Here is a 16,269-nt window from a genome sequence, read left to right on the forward strand (position 1 = left end):
CCAGAGCGCTCAGGACCTCAGACTGGGGCAAAGGTTCACCTTCCAACAAGACAACAACACACAGCCAAGACAACGCAGGAGTGGCTTTGGGACTGAATGTCTCTGAATGTCCTTGGGTGTCCCAGCCAGAACCCAGACTTGAACCCGATCGAAAATCTCTGGAGAGACCTAAAAATAGCTGTGCAGTGACGCTCCCAATCCAACCTGACAGAGCTTGAGAATATCTGCAGAGAAGAATGGGATAAACTCCCCAAATGCAAGTGTGCCAAGCTCGTAGCGTCATACAGAAGACTCGCTGCCAAATGTGCTTCAACAAAGTACTGAGTAAAGGGTCTGAATACTTATGTAAATGTGATATTAATACATTCCTAGAAATGTGTTTTTGTTTTGGCATTATGGAGTATTGTGTGTAGATTGATGAGAAAAAAAAACAATTACATTTTTTTTACAATAAGGCTGTAACCTAACAAAATGTGAAAGAAAGTCTAGGGGTCTGAATACTTTCCCAAGGCAAGATATGCGTACAGTACATAGCTACCGCAATTACCTCTTACCCCTGCATATCGACTCGGTACTGGTACTCCCTGTATTTAGCCATGTTATTTCTACTCGTTTTTAAAAAATTTGTTATCCATCGTGTATTATTTTGATCTTTAACTCTGCATTGTTGGAAAAGGACCCATAAGTAAGCATTTCACTGTAAGTCTACACCTGTTATCTACGGAGCATGTGACATACAATATTTGATTTTTCTGATTTGATTTGACAAGCCAGGTTTTTATTTGACCTCATCTCTTGTAAAATATCCACTTATGAGACCTGTATTGCTCTGTTCATTTTTTAAATGAACCTTTATTTAACTAGGCAAGTCAGTTAAGAACAAATTCGTATATATAATGAAGGCCTACCAGGGAACAGTGTGTTCACTGCCTTGTTCAGGGGATTTTTTTGACCTTGTCAGCTCAGGGATTCAATCCAGTAACCTTTCGGTTACTGGCCCAACCTGTTGCCACAAACAGAGCTGGCTGACTGCAGAAACGGATCCTTTCTCTGACATTTGACTGACACAGTAATATCACTACCAAGGGGTTCACAACCTAAGCCTAAGGTTATACCCAAACCCTTGACTATCCTCAAACCAAAGCTGAAATGAATGAAAGTTATTTTATATTTCTGCATATAGAATAATTTGCTATAATTTAGTAGTGATGGTGGATACATGACTGGGAAGGTATACAGGTGCAGCAGGAAGTGATGTGGCTTCAGGGCCCGGCGTTCCTGCCAGTTCGCCCAATCATCATCCAGGTGTCCTGAGTTACACTGACAGTATGTTATGTTTTGTGGGTCTTGAATGAAAATCAAAGCAGCTGAGCAAGTGAGCAAACAGCTGGTGGACAGAGAGCGACGTGTCCATGCAGAGAGCTTTTTGTAAAGCCTCCACTGGCACTAATCAAATGGACCATTTCCATAATACAATGCCTCTTCTTCTCAGAGCGACTTCTCAAACCTACCACTGGCTCTCTTCATCTAACACACACACACACCTGTCAGAAAGCTGTGACAACTAGGCCGACATAACACACATCTCTGGTTGAATAGGAGCTGATGCACAGTCATAGTGTGGTAGTAGAGAGACCCCATAACCATCCAATCAGACACTAGAAAGTTGCAAAGGCTATCAGTTGGTGACAGAAGGTTTCTCAAATGGCAGGACAATGCTCTGTCTGTCTCTCAGTGGATGATATGGATGTCTTTCCCTGGGGAGTAAGGGATGTCACATTGTGCAAGGGACCACCCAGGTGACTCCAAGGCCACCTCATTAATACAGAGCAGACCCCCTCATCTGCCCCCTGCTTTGCTCCTCAGCTCAGAGAACCACAGTCCTGCTGAGAGAGAAAGAGAAAGAGAGGGGGGGGGCTAAAGGGGGTTAAACGTTTGGCTGCAGCCTGCCTTAATGACATTATCAACAGAGCACAGACCATGTTGCCTGCCTGCCTGCCTGCTCATCACTCCCTCCTCCTCTAAGCCTATTCATTCTTGTCCAGGACAATGAGAAGAGAGGAGGGGAGAAGAACCGAGGAGAGATGAAAGGAAAAAGAGAAGGCAACAGAGAAATAAATAAATTATGCCAGAGAAGACAAAGACTTTGTTATTTAGGTATGAAAATTAGGATGAGGAATCGTATTGTTCGCTGTAGAAGACAGAAAAGCACTTGTGTTGCCGTAGGTGACCCAGCACACCTGCAGCCTGCCTGTAGATCAGTACAGCTGTTGTGTTCAACGTCTCTTACTGTTACAGAATTATCCCAGAATTAACCCTGCATCCTGCCCAGTGAGAAATACAGTAAAACTTCAGCTGAACCCCCAGCTTATTTATCTTAGTGACATTCGCATTATAACCCTATCTATTATACATGGGGTAGGAATAAAAACCACCCCACTAGGCTACGCTGCCACCCCGGCACTGGGGCAGCAGGATAGAGGTGTGAGAGAGGGATAACATAATAGCAAGCTTAAGGGTGGAGATAGGGAACGAGCAACCCACTGAATGGAAAGAGATAGCAGTTGGGGTGGAGAAGAAAAGGATCGGGAAAGGACTCAAGAGTGGAAGGATAATCAAATAAAGGCCCAGTGCACTCAAAATTCATTTTCTTCCTGTGTTTTATATCATATTGTACAACAGCTGATGAAACTACCACTGTAAAATACGTGACTTTTTTTTACCATAGTTAAGACCTTTCAATCAGCAGGTTTGAATGGGTGGGAGTTTTGGGTTTCCATAGTGAAACTTGCTTGAGAAATAGGTTTTTGGCCCAATTTTTGGGGGTTGCTATTTTGAATGTAAATCTATTACAGTGAGATACTTCATTATTACACAGAAATTCTTTGAAATTGAAATAAAAATGGCTACATTTGGGCCTTTGAAAAGGAGGAGCCTCTTTAGGAAGAAGATAGTAAGGGGTTAAAAGGAGGATAAAGGGTAGTGAAAGAATAGTCCATTAAAAATTAGGAGAGAAGGGTAGGAAGAAGAGAGTAAAGGGGTTAACAGGAGGAGAGAAGGTAGTAGTTCGTCACCTGTGGTCTCCACAATGCCCTCCAGGATGACAACAATCTCAAACTGCTCGTTCATGAGGGATCGCTGGGACAGGTCAAAGAAAGGGCTCTTAGGATTGATCTCATGGCAGATGGTGAGAGGTGACACTAGGAAGAGCTGGTCCGCACCCGTCCCAAAACCCACATCCAGCTCACACTGGTCCAGGGGTAGGAACTCTCCCTCCGGGGTCTGACGAGACTGGGAGAGAGGGTGGGAGAGAGAGGGGGAGGAGAGAAAGGAGAAATAGGGGGTGGGGGGGAGAGAGCGAAATAGTTTTTTTATAGACTTTAAACTGTAGACTTGCATTTTTCCACTCTACCATGGCCTCTATTGGAATCACTCTGCAGTGCTATTAAGATGATTGTAGATAACAGTGTGACTGGAGCAGAGTAGCCTGGAGCCTATCAATCTTCTCTACACCACCACATGCTGTTTGTCTTGTTGTTCATTTCCTATTTTCTTCCCTTCAGGAGGTGGGTGAGTGGACAGCACATAAACCAAAACAAAGTAGGCAGCCAAAAGTAATATAGGAACATTTCAGGACATGAGGATGCATACATTGATATATGATAGAACATTTATGTTTTAGGTGCCATGGCCTCCAGCACAACGTACCTCTTTTCTCTCATCACCCAGCACACCATCCCATCCCCCTCCCCTTATCTCCAACCCAGGGAAGCACCACACATCTGTGCTAGGAAAAAGCCACTAAACTCTGCTAGTTTCACCGCTCTCCAAGGTGAGACACATACACACACTCCTTCTCTCTTTTTTGCCCCGTACCACGTGGGAGCACCAGAGGGCATTCCTTCCTCTAAATATTCAAGGCTGAAAGTTGAGAGAGGCAAAGGTCGAGTAATGCGTCCTCCAAAACATGACCCATCAAACTCCGCTTCTTAACACCCACCCACTTAACCAATGTGTGGGAGGAAACACCATTCACCTGACAACTGCAGTCAGCCTGCAGGCGCCAGGCCCGTCACGAGGGGTCGCTAGAGCGCGATGAGCCAAGTCAAGCCCCCCCCCCCCGGCCAAACCTTCCCCTAACCCGGACGACGCTGGGCCAATTGTGCACCGCCCTATGGAACTCCCAGTCACGGCCAGTTGTGGGATAGAACCCGGGTCAGTGGCAAGCCTGGCCCTTCACATTCATTTGTAGTGGATTAGATGAGGAGGTGGTGAGAAATCCCTGTTTGGACAGACCCAGCCTGCGGCATGCTAACTGGTGCAGAAGCATTTCATTGCCCAGATGAAGACAGGGCACAGCGCTGGGCTCTCAGCTGCCTGAGCTGGGCTCCTCTCTTTAACTCTCTCTGTCTCTTTCATTCTCTCTCCCTCTTTCTGAAGCCTTCTCTAATAGTTATCTCTCTCTGTGTCTCCCTCCGCCTCCCCTCTCTTTTTTCCTTATACCCCTCTCTGTATCTCTCTCTATCTGTAAGTCTGTGCACAATGCAGCTGCTGGGATTTTCCATGAGGAAAATAAGAGGGTTAATGAACATGAATGGGCCAATCAGCAAAAGCCATAACAAAGCCAGCTCCCCACCACTGTTTCTGTAAAAAACTGAGGGATTGGGCTGGATTCACTCTCAAATTCATTGACAGAGCTATGGATGCAGGGACTGACCACCCGTGATATTAAAATTATAGTTTTAACCAAGGGGGCTATATAGTGTTTGTTTACATTTATTTAGTTTACAAACGTTGGAGTAAAACAATCTTATTGTCATGTCTTGTTATGTCTGTTCCTGTCCTTTCTCTTCATTCTCTCTCTCTGCTGGTCTTTTTAGGTTACCTTCTCTGTCTCTCATCCCTCAGCTGTTCTACATTTCCCCTAACTAGCTCATTCTCTCTTTCCCCACCTGTTCTCTCTTCCCCCTCTGATTAGGTCTCTATTTCTTTCTCTGTTCCTGCTACTTTCAGTGTCTGATTCTTGTTTGTGTTTTTTGATGCCAGAAGCAAGCTGTCGTCTCGTTTGCTTCCACCTTGTCCTGTCCTGTCGGAGTCTGCATGGCAGGTGCAACCTGCATTATACTACGTTCTTTTGTTCCATTGACTACGTTGGAAGAGGATTTATGCCATTCCTATTTTTTATTAAAGAACTCTGTTTTCTGTTAAAACCACGTTTGGGTCTTCACTCAAGTTCATAACAGAAGAATCAGACCAAGAATGGACCCAGCGGCTCCGGACCCTTTTCACTCCGCCGTCGAGATCCAGGGAGCGATGCTAGGCAGACACGAGGAGGAATTGTCTGCTGCTCAACATGCCGTTGAGACCCTGGCCGTCCAAGTCTCCGACCTCACAAGACGGGTTCACCAACTCCACCTCGATCCACCGCCCACTTCCAGGGTTTCCGAGTCTCCGGAGCCCAGGATCAACAACCCGCCGTGTTACTCTGGGGAGCCCACTGAGTGCCGCTCATTCCTCACTCAGTGTGATGTGGTGTTCTCTCTCCAGCCCAACACTTACTCCAGGAGCGCAGCCCGCATCGCCTACGTCATTTCTCTCCTTACCGGACGGGCGCGTGAGTGGGGCACGGCAGTCTGGGAGGCGAGGGCTGAGTGTATTAACCAGTATCAGGACTTTAAGGAGGAGATGATACGGGTTTTTGACCGTTCTGTTTTTGGCGAGGAGGCTTCCAGGGCCCTGTCTTCCCTATGTCAGGGGAATAGATCCATAACGGATTATTCTATTGAGTTTCGCACTCTCGCTGCCTCTAGTGACTGGAACGAGCCGGCTTTGCTCGCTCGTTTTCTGGAGGGTCTCCACGTCGAGGTTAAGGATGAGATCCTCTCCCGGGAGGTTCCTTCCAGTCTGGACTCCTTAATAGCTCTCGCTATTCGCATAGAGCGACGGTTTGATCTTCGTCGCCGAGCTCGTGGAAAGGAGCTCACGTTCTCCGTTGCTCCCCTCTCCACATCACTGCCACCTGCCGCATCACTGCCACCCTCCCCGCCGGCTCGGATGCTGAGCCTATGCAGCTGGGGGTATTCGCATCTCGGCCAAGGAGAGGGAACGGAGAATCACCAATCGCCTCTGTCTCTACTGCGGCTCCGCTGGTCATTTTGTCACCTCATGTCCAGTAAAAGCCAGAGCTCATCAGTAAGAGGAGGGCTACTGGTGAGCGCAACTACTCAGGCCTCTCCTTCTGGATCACGCACTACCTTTCCGGTCCATCTCCGCTGGCCCGGTTCATCTGCTTCCTGCAGTGCCTTGATAGACTCTGGGGCGGAGGGCTGTTTTATGGACGAGACCTGGGCTCGGGAACATGACATTCCTCTCAGACAGTTAGGGAGCCCAGGGCCTTGTTCGCTTTAGATGGTAGTTCTCTCCCCAAGATTCAGCGTGAGACGCTGCCTTTAACCCTCACTGTCTCTGGTAATCATAGCGAAACCATTTCTTTTTAATTTTTCGTTCACCTTTTACACCTGTTGTTTTGGGTCATCCCTGGCTAGTGCGCCATAACCCTTCTATTAATTGGTCTAGTAATACTATCCTATCCTGGAATGTTTCTTGTCATGTAACCTGTTTAATGTCTGCTATCCCTCCTGTTTCCTCTGTCTCTTCTTCACAGGAGGAGCCTGGCGATTTGACAGGGGTGCCGGAGGAGTATCACGATCTGCGCACGGTGTTCAGTCGTTCCAAGGCCACTTCTCTCCCTCCACACCGGTCGTATGACTGTAGTATTGATCTCCTTCCGGGAACTACTCCCCCGGGGTAGATTATACTCTCTGTCGGCTCCCGAACGTAAGGCTCTCGAGGATTATTTGTCGGTTTCGCTCGACGCCGGTACCATAGTCTCCTCCTCCTCCCCCGCCGGCGCGGGGTTCTTTTTTGTTCAGAAGAAGGACGGGTCCCTGCGCCCATGCGTGGATTATCGAGGGCTGAATGACATAACAGTTAAGAATCGTTATCCGCTTCCTCTTATGTCTTCAGCCTTCGAGATCCTGCAGGGAGCCAGGTTTTTCACCAAATTGGACCTTCGTAACGCCTACCATCTCGTGCGCATCAGGGAGGGGGACGAGTGGAAGACGGCGTTTAACACTCCGTTAGGGCACTTTGAATACCGGGTTCTTCCTTTCGGCCTCGTTAACGCTCCAGCTGTCTTTCAGGCACTAGTTAACGACGTCCTGAGAGACATGCTGAACATTTTTGTTTTCGTTTACATGGATGATATCCTGATTTTTTCACCGTCTCTCTCGATTCATGTTCAGCACGTGCGACGCGTCCTCCAGCGCCTTTTGGAGAACTGTCTTTATGTGAAGGCTGAGAAGTGCACTTTTCATGCCGCCTCTGTCCCTTTTCTCGGTTCCGTTATTTCCGCTGAGGGCATTAAGATGGATCCCGCTAAGGTCCAGGCTGTCATTGATTGGCCCGTTCCTAAGTCACGCGTCGAGCTGCAGCGCTTTCTGGGCTTCGCTAATTTCTACCGTCGTTTCATCCGTAATTTCGGTCAGGTGGCAGCTCCTCTCACAGCCCTTACTTCTGTTAAGACGTGCTTTAAGTGGTCCGTTTCCGCCCAGGGAGCTTTTGATCTTCTTAAGAATCGTTTTACATCCGCACCTATTCTTGTTACACCTGACATCTCTAGACAGTTTGTTGTTGAGGTTGACGCGTCAGAGGTGGGCGTGGGAGCCATTCTTTCTCAGCGCTCTCTCTCTGACGGCAAGGTCCATCCTTGCGCGTTTTTCTCTCATCGCTTATCGCCGTCAGAACGTAACTATGATGTTGGTAATCGCGAACTGCTCGCCATCCGCTTAGCCCTAGGCGAATGGCGACAGTGGTTGGAGGGGGCGACCGTTCCTTTTGTCGTTTGGACTGACCATAGGAACCTTGAGTACATCCGTTCAGCCAAACGACTTAATGCGCGTCAGGCTCGTTGGGCTCTGTTTTTCGCTCGTTTCGAGTTTGTTATTTCTTATCGTCCGGGCTCAAAAAACACCAAACCTGATGCTTTATCTCGTCTCTTCAGTTCTTCTGAGGTCTCCACCGACCCCGATGGGATTCTCCCTGAGGGGCGTGTTGTCGGGTTGACTGTCTGGGGAATTGAGAGGCAGGTAAAGCAAGTACTCGCTCACACTCCGTCGCCGCGAGCTTGTCCTAGGAACCTTCTGTTCGTTCCCGTTCCTACTCGTCCGGCCGTTCTTCAGTGGGCCCACTCTGCCAAGTTAGCCGGCCACCCCGGCCTTCGGGTACGCGCTTCCATTCGCCAGCGTTTCTGGTGGCCCACTCGGGAACGTGACGCGCGTCGATTTGTCGCCGCTTGTTCGGTCTGCGCGCAGACTAAATCTGGGAACTCTCCTCCTGCCGGCCGTCTCAGACCGCTTCCCATTCCCTCTCGACCGTGGTCTCACATCGCTTTAGATTTTATCACCGGACTGCCTTCATCAGCGGGAAGACAGTTATTCTTACGGTTGTCGATAGATTCTCTAAGGCGGCTCATTTCATTCCTCTCGATAAGCTCCCTTCTGCTAAGGAGACGGCTCAGATCATTATCGAGAATGTTTTCCCGAATTCATGGCCTTCCGTCTGACGTCGTTTCCGACAGAGGCCCGCAGTTCACGTCTCAATTTTGGAGGGAGTTTTGCCGTTTGATTGGGGCTTCCGTCAGTCTCTCGTCCGGCTTTCATCCCCAGTCTAACGGTCAAGCCGAACGGGCCAATCAGACTGTTGGTCGCATTTTACGCAGTCTTTCTTTTCGTAACCCTGCGTCTTGGTCAGAACAGCTCCCCTGGGCAGAGTACGCCCACAACTCGCTTCCTCGTCTGCTACCGGTCTATCCCCTTTTCAGTGTAGCCTCGGGTACCAGCCTCCGCTGTTCTCATCTCAGCTCGCCGAGTCCTGCGTCCCCTCCGCTCAGGCTTTTGTCCAGCGTTGCGAGCGCACCTGGAAGGGGGTCAGGTCGGCACTTTGCCGTAATAGGGCGCAGACTGTGAGGGCCGCTAATAAGCGTAGGACCAAGAGTCCTAGATATTGTTGCGGTCAGAGAGTATGGCTCTCCACTCAGAACCTTCCCTTTAAGACAGCTTCTCGCAAGTTGGCCCCGCGGTTCATTGGTCCGTTCCGTATTTCCCAGGTCATTAATCCTGTCGCAGTGCGACTTCTTCTCCGCGCTATCTTCGTCGCGTTCACCCGGTCTTCCATGTCTCCTGTGTTAAGCCCGTTCTTCGCGCCCCGCTCGTCCCTCCCCCCCCATCCTTGTCGAGGGCGCACCCATCTACAGGGTTCGTAAGATTTTGGACATGCGCCCTCGGGGGCCGTGGTCATCAGTACCTAGTGGATTGGGAGGGGTACGGTCCTGAGGAGAGGAGTTGGGTTCCCTCTCGGGACGTGCTGGACCGTTCGCTGATCGATGATTTCCTCCGTTGCCGCCAGGTTTCCTCCTCGAGTGCGCCAGGAGGCGCTCGGTGAGTGGGGGGGTACTGTCATGTCTTGTTATGTCTGTTCCTGTCCTTTCTCTTCATTCTCTCTCTCTGCTGGTCTTTTTAGGTTACCTTCTCTGTCTCTCATCCCTCAGCTGTTCTACATTTCCCCTAACTAGCTCATTCTCTTTCCCCACCTGTTCTCTCTTCCCCCTCTGATTAGGTCTCTATTTCTTTCTCTGTTCCTGCTACTTTCAGTGTCTGATTCTTGTTTGTGTTTTTTGATGCCAGAAGCAAGCTGTCGTCTCGTTTGCTTCCACCTTGTCCTGTCCTGTCGGAGTCTGCATGGCAGGTGCAACCTGCATTATACTACGTTCTTTTGTTCCATTGACTACGTTGGAAGAGGATTTATGCCATTCCTGTTTTTTATTAAAGAACTCTGTTTTCTGTTAAAACCGCGTTTGGGTCTTCACTCAAGTTCATAACACTTATATTTTAGGTTTTGATGGGGTACGACAGTTAAACTAAGCTAATCAGTTATTTCTTCAAGACTCAAGGGGAATAATTAATTAATTAATGTCCAAAAATAGATGTAGCAACTGCTGATTGGCCATTTAAGACATGCTGTTTGTCAGAAATGTAGGTTTTCCCACTGTTCCGCTTTGTTATTATTGACATTGAAGGTCACAATCTTAATTTTCTTTTATGTTTTTCAGGTTTTTTCACATTCTTTCTCTCTCTGTACAGTAGGTCTCCAAAACTGAGGGAAAGATTGTTACTGCAGTTTTCTCATCTCTGTTTCTTATCTCAACCTTCCTGATAATTGGGACGATGTGTCAGCCTCACCACCTACACACACCTCACCTCTAACACTCTAACACACACACACACACCCTGCACACTGCACCACTCCACCACTCAACACACTGCTGTTGCTGTTTTAGGATCCTCTTATCCTGCCTCCTACCTGCTATATGAATCTCAAGAGCATTTCCAGTACTTCCAGACCAAACCATAGAACCTGCAGTGAGTGGGCAGTAATATTTGGCATGTGTATGTACAGTATATTATATATATCTCACTTCTAGTCCTTGGGCCCATGACATCAAGAGCGTCTTACATGGTAGCATTGACAATGTGCTTTTGACATGCCAAAGTACAATTTGGCCTTCTTGGCAGAGTTACAAAGAAAAGTCCATATCTTAGACTGGCCAATAGAAAGAAAATATTAAGATGGGCAAAAGAACACAGACACTGGACAGAGGAACTCTGCCTAGAAGGCCAGCATCCCGGAGTCGCCTCTTCACTGTTGACGTTGAGACTGGTGTTTTGCGGGTACTATTTAATGAATCTGCCAGTTAAGGACTAAGGACTTGTGAGGTGTCTGTTTCTCAAACTAGACACTCTAATGTACTTGTCCTCTTGCTCAGTTGTGCACCGGGGCCTCCCACTCCTCTTTCTATTCTGGCTAGAGCCAGTTTTCTCTGTTCTGTGAAGGGAGTAGTATACAGCATGTACTAGATCTTCAGTTTCTTGGCTATTTCTCGCATGGAATAGCCTTCATTCAACAAGAATAGACATGAGTTTCAGAAGAAAGTTATTTGTTTCTGGCCATTTTGAGCCTGCAATCGAACCCACAAATGCTGATGCTCCAGATACTCAACTAGTCTAAAGAAGGCCAGATGTATTGCTTCTTAAATCAGTACAACAGTTTTCAGCTGTGCTAACATAATTGCAAAAGGGTTTTCTAATGATAAATTAGCCTTTTAAAATGATAAACCTGGATTAGCAAACACAACGTGCCATTGGAACACAGTAGTGATGGTTGCTGATAATGGGCCCCTGTACGCCTATGTACGTAGGTATTCCATAGACAATCAGCCGTTTCCAGCTACAATAGCCATTTACAACATGAACAATGGGGCGGCAGGGTAGCCTAGTGGTTAGAGCGTTGGACCAATAACCAAAAAGGTTGTGAGTTCAAACCCCGGGCTGACAAGGTACAAATCTGTCATTCTGCCCTTGAACAGGCAGTTAAGCAACTGTTCCTAGGCCATCATTGAAAATAAGAATTTGTTCTTAACTGACTTGCCTGGTTAAATAAAGGTAAAATTAAAAAAAAAAATTCTGATCAGTTTTATGTTATTTTAATGGACAGAAAATGTGCTTTTCTTTAAAAAACAAGGACATTTCTAATGTCTGCACCACGGGGTTTTCTTTTACACGGCAGTTTGTACCGTTTGGGATGTGTTTAGAAGTAGAGGTTTCTCCTCCGTGTGTAACGTTTATTTCCCTGTGGGTGGCGACCTCGTTTGGGCGTATTCTCCCCCATGTTGTTGCTGAGTTGGGACGTCTTAAATAAACGATTGTGCCACTGGGACTTCCTTGTTCTCCTGCTCCTGATTCCTGCACCTCCCTCCTTTAAGAAGGCTCATAGCAGAAATAACAAAACAATGTCAAATACAGGTAGCCTAGTCAAATAATTAACATTTCTTGTTTGTTTCACAATAACAAATATTTTGCATCTTCAAAGTGGTAGGCATGTTGTGTAAATTAAATTATACAACCCCCCCCCCCTAAAAAAAATAATTTTAATTCCAGGGTTGTAAGGCAACAAAATAGGAAAAATGCCAAGGGGGTGAATACTTTTTCAAGCCACTGTACATTCCCGAAACGGACAACACAAAGAAATGGATTCGTTATCCCTTTCATGCCCTGCCTCCAGTCCACTTACCGATATCTGAACAAGAGAGCCTCATCGAAATTGCAACAAGCGGTTCTGTGAAAATGTAATTTAATCAGATGCCACTGCCAGATTTCTGGATTGGGCTGTGCTCAGAGTATCCTGCCTTGGCAAATCGCTCTAAGACACTGATGCCCTTTGCAACCACGCACCTATGTGAGAGTGGATTCTTGGCCCTCAGTAGCATGAAAACTAAATACAGGCACAGACTGTGTGTGGAAAATTATTTAAGACTGAGACTCTCTCCAAATCAACCCAACATTGCAGAGTTATGTGCTTCCTTTCAAGCACACCCTTCTCATTAACCTGTGGTGAGTTAGTCACAATGTTTGATGAACAAATAAGGCATTATATGTAAGATGGCTAAATAAAGAGAAAATGATTGATTATCACTATATTATTATCTAACACAACTGATTACCACACAAGATTAAAAGGGTTAAATATTCTAAACATATGTTTGAGACTACATTGTAGCAGTCTACCGGCTATGTTAGAATTACAGTTAGTCTGGACGTCTGAGCTCCAGGCTACTGCATTTTGAGTTTAATCCTCCTGTTTAGTTTGTTTCATGTTAATTAATTCTGTGTTCCCGGTCCAAAATGACCGCCCAATTATAGCTGATTATAAATCCACAATAATACATATATTATCACCTAATGTTGTGTTAGATCTTTTTATAAACTTAAGTTCTTCTGAACATTACAAGTTTTGAACTTCTATTTGCTATTTATGGTCTGTACTCCTCATTGACCTGAGCTCATACAACTCGTTTTTTAGTTAAAAAGCATAATGTATGGATTATTTTGACTATAACAAATACTCAGATGAACCATATTGTGCTATTTATCACAGACTACTTTGTGTCAAAGTTTAACAAGGACTCTCTCCTCCTCACCAGTGTCACGATCAAAGATAAGAGCCTCACGTACAGTCTATCATTTAGTCATTGTGCTGCCACAGAATGAATTTTGAGCAAGGCCTCAAAAAAGCTTTACATACCAGAGGTGGGAGAAAAGTTCTATATATTATTGAAACAATGTTGCAATTGTTTGTGAGAATGCCAACAGTTGTGGTTCCTGTGGGGGAAAGGTTCTATTGGGGAAAGGTTCCAGGGGGGGTTGCCGTGGAAACCACGAAGGGGAGTGAGGTGTGTGTGTGTCCATCTGATGAATGGGCATGTGCCTGAACTCAATTTTATACACAAATTGTAGTCGCACCCATTCATTTCTAATGACTGGTCTTTTTTCACCGGGAACCCCACAGGTGTACAAAAGTGAAATAAAACACCCCAAATTGAATGAAAATCATCCAAATTTATTTTGTGTGTTCAGATTCCCCGTGTGGACAAAGTCATGGAACCTTATGACAATCAGATTGTCAGAGAGAGAACTTGTAAATCGGTCCAATTGGACCGGAACACAGCAGGATGGTTAAAATATTGGGGTAGAGTCTGCAGCCATTTCTTATACAAGTCAGGATATGTATCAAAGAGGGTTTGATGAATAGTTGCTCTATAATTACCCGCTCACACCGTACATTGAGAGAATGTCTATACCTTCTAATCCACTAAAGATGAAACCTGTCCTATGTGCAACCAAGACAATCGCACCATAATAAACTCCCACGTTTCCAAAAAACACTGTGGCTTGTCCAAAGATCATGTTGTCGGTTAAAACGTACTATTCATTTTTTTTTTTTTTTTAAAGGAACGCTTGACGAAATAGAGTTTCGGTGGATGTGGCCGCCACCAGGTAGGCTAAAGACAAGTGCTATCCAGGTCTGAAACATTTGCTCTATGTCTAGTTTAAGACGCATAAAGTAAGGTGGAATCCCAAATTCAAGGTTCCAATACTTCGATGGGACCCCTCCCCAGATCCCAACAAGTTTTCACCACAAGTCCTGTTCGTTTGCAGTTTAGTTTAGTGTGCTGGCCCATGTAATAATTCCTTGAAATGTGTTATCTACAGGACCCCCCCCCCCCCACAGCCTCTCTGCGTACTGTTCAAAATGTTCTCTTGTGCCCTGCCTACAATCCAGGAACCTAGTCCAGTCCGCATGAGATGGACCCCGAAGAGCGAGCAAGTTTGCTTTTCACTTAGAGTTGAAAGCAAAAGTAATTGCCATACATCTCGCATTTCAAGAATATACGCATTGTACTGGGTCTTCACCCGCTCTCACCATGGTGGGAATGGTCCAATATCATTTAAGTGAGAGATGGTCTCACTGCATGTTAACCTGTGCAACATGAGACTGCTTCTGCATTGTTTGTAAATGTCCTAATGACTGAAATAGGAGCAGCTGCTGCCCTAAATGGACTCGCTAGTCTATGAGGAGTGCGACAGCAGCTAGGAGTTTGAATATGAGGGCAGCATAACATGCATTTTGGAGTGTGGCTGGACTCTCCACAGTTGTCTGTAAAGCCAACACCATTATCGGTATCTGAAACGTTATAGTGCCTGAATGCCCCAGTGTCTTGACACTCTTTTTTTAACACTTTACATTGCGGCTTCAAAAGCATCAGCTCTTACTCTAAATAATTTTGTCCGAAAATAATTATGACCATTCTTATCTTTCTTGATCAGCTTTCGAGCCAGCTCATGAATACAAGATTCGCTTAACTCAAAAATGTCTATAGCTTGCACCTTATCCATACTGAACAAAAATATAATATTCAAGGGTTATTCTTACTTTTTACTATTACTAATTGTGAAGATATCGAAACTATGAAATAACACATATGGAATCATGTAGTAACCAAAAAAGTATTGAACAAATCAAAATATATTTCAAATTCTTCAAGGTAGCCACCCTTTGCCTTGACAACAGCTTTGCGCACTCTACGCATTCTCTCAACCAGATTCATGAGGTAGTCACCTGGAATGCATTTCAATTAACAAGTGTGCCTTGTTAAAAGTTAATTTGTGGATTTTCTTAATGCGTTTGAGACAATCAGTTGTGTTGTGACAAGGTAGTGGTGGTATACAGAAGTTAGCCCTATTTGGTAAAAGACCAAGTCCAAGAACAGCTCAAATAATCCAAGAAAAATTACAGTCCATCATTACTTTAAGATATGAAGGTCAGTCAATCCCCAATATTTCAAGAACTTTGAAGGTTTCTCCAAGTGCAGTTGCAAAAACCATCAAGCGTTATGATGAAACTGGCTCTCATGAGGACCGCCACAGGACAGGAAGACTCTGAGTTACATCTGCTGCAAAGAATAAGTTCATAAGAGATACCAACCTCAGAAACAACAGCACAAATAAATATTTCACAGAGTTCAAGTAACAGACACGTCTCAACATCTAATGTTCAGAGGAGACTGCTTGAATCAGGCCTTCATGGTCAAATTGCTGCAAAGAAACCACTACTAAAGCAATGCCAAGAAACACGAGCAATGAACATTAGCCTGATGGAAATCTGTCCTTTGGTCTGATGAGTCCAAATATAAGATTTTTGGTTCCAAACGCCATGTCTTTGTGAGATGCAGAGTAGGTAAACGGATTATCTCTGCATGCATGGTTCCCATCATGAAGCATGGAGGAGAAGGTGTGATGGTGTGGGGGTGCTGTGCAGGTGACACTGTCTGTGATTTATTTAGAATTCAAGACACACTTAACCAGCATGGCTACCACAGCATTCTGCAGCGATATGCCATCCCATCTGGTTTGCACTTAGTGGGACTATCATTTGTTTTTCTACAGGAGTATGACCGAACACACCTCCGGGCTGTGTAAGGGCTATTTGACAAGAAGGAGAGTGATGGAGTGCTGCATCAGATGACCTGACATTCACAATTTGTTTTATACTTTTTTGGTTACTACATGATGCCATATGTGTTATTTCATAGTTTTGATGTCTTCACTAATATTCTACAATGATGGAAATAGTAAGAATAAAGTAAAACCCTTGAATGAGTAGGTGTGTCCAAACTTTTGACTGGTACTGTAGATCATACAGTTAGCTCAGAAGACAAAGCATGAACAAAGAAATGTCCATTAGGCCAGAGGCCTAGAAACCTAGGAAATAAGAATTGATCATACAATCCTTCCTCTATGGACGGGATACAGGATA

At 45.6% G+C, this 16,269-nt stretch overlaps 1 pseudogene; it reads right to left on the bottom strand.

Annotated features, from left to right (window-relative positions):
* The window catches only part of LOC135555772 (G protein-activated inward rectifier potassium channel 1-like), a 32,813-nt pseudogene that overhangs the window by 8,352 nt on the left and 8,192 nt on the right, over window positions 1–16,269 (bottom strand).

Source organism: Oncorhynchus masou, chromosome 15, assembly GCF_036934945.1.
Source record: "Oncorhynchus masou masou isolate Uvic2021 chromosome 15, UVic_Omas_1.1, whole genome shotgun sequence".
In the NCBI taxonomy this organism is placed as follows: Eukaryota; Metazoa; Chordata; class Actinopteri; order Salmoniformes; family Salmonidae; genus Oncorhynchus; species Oncorhynchus masou.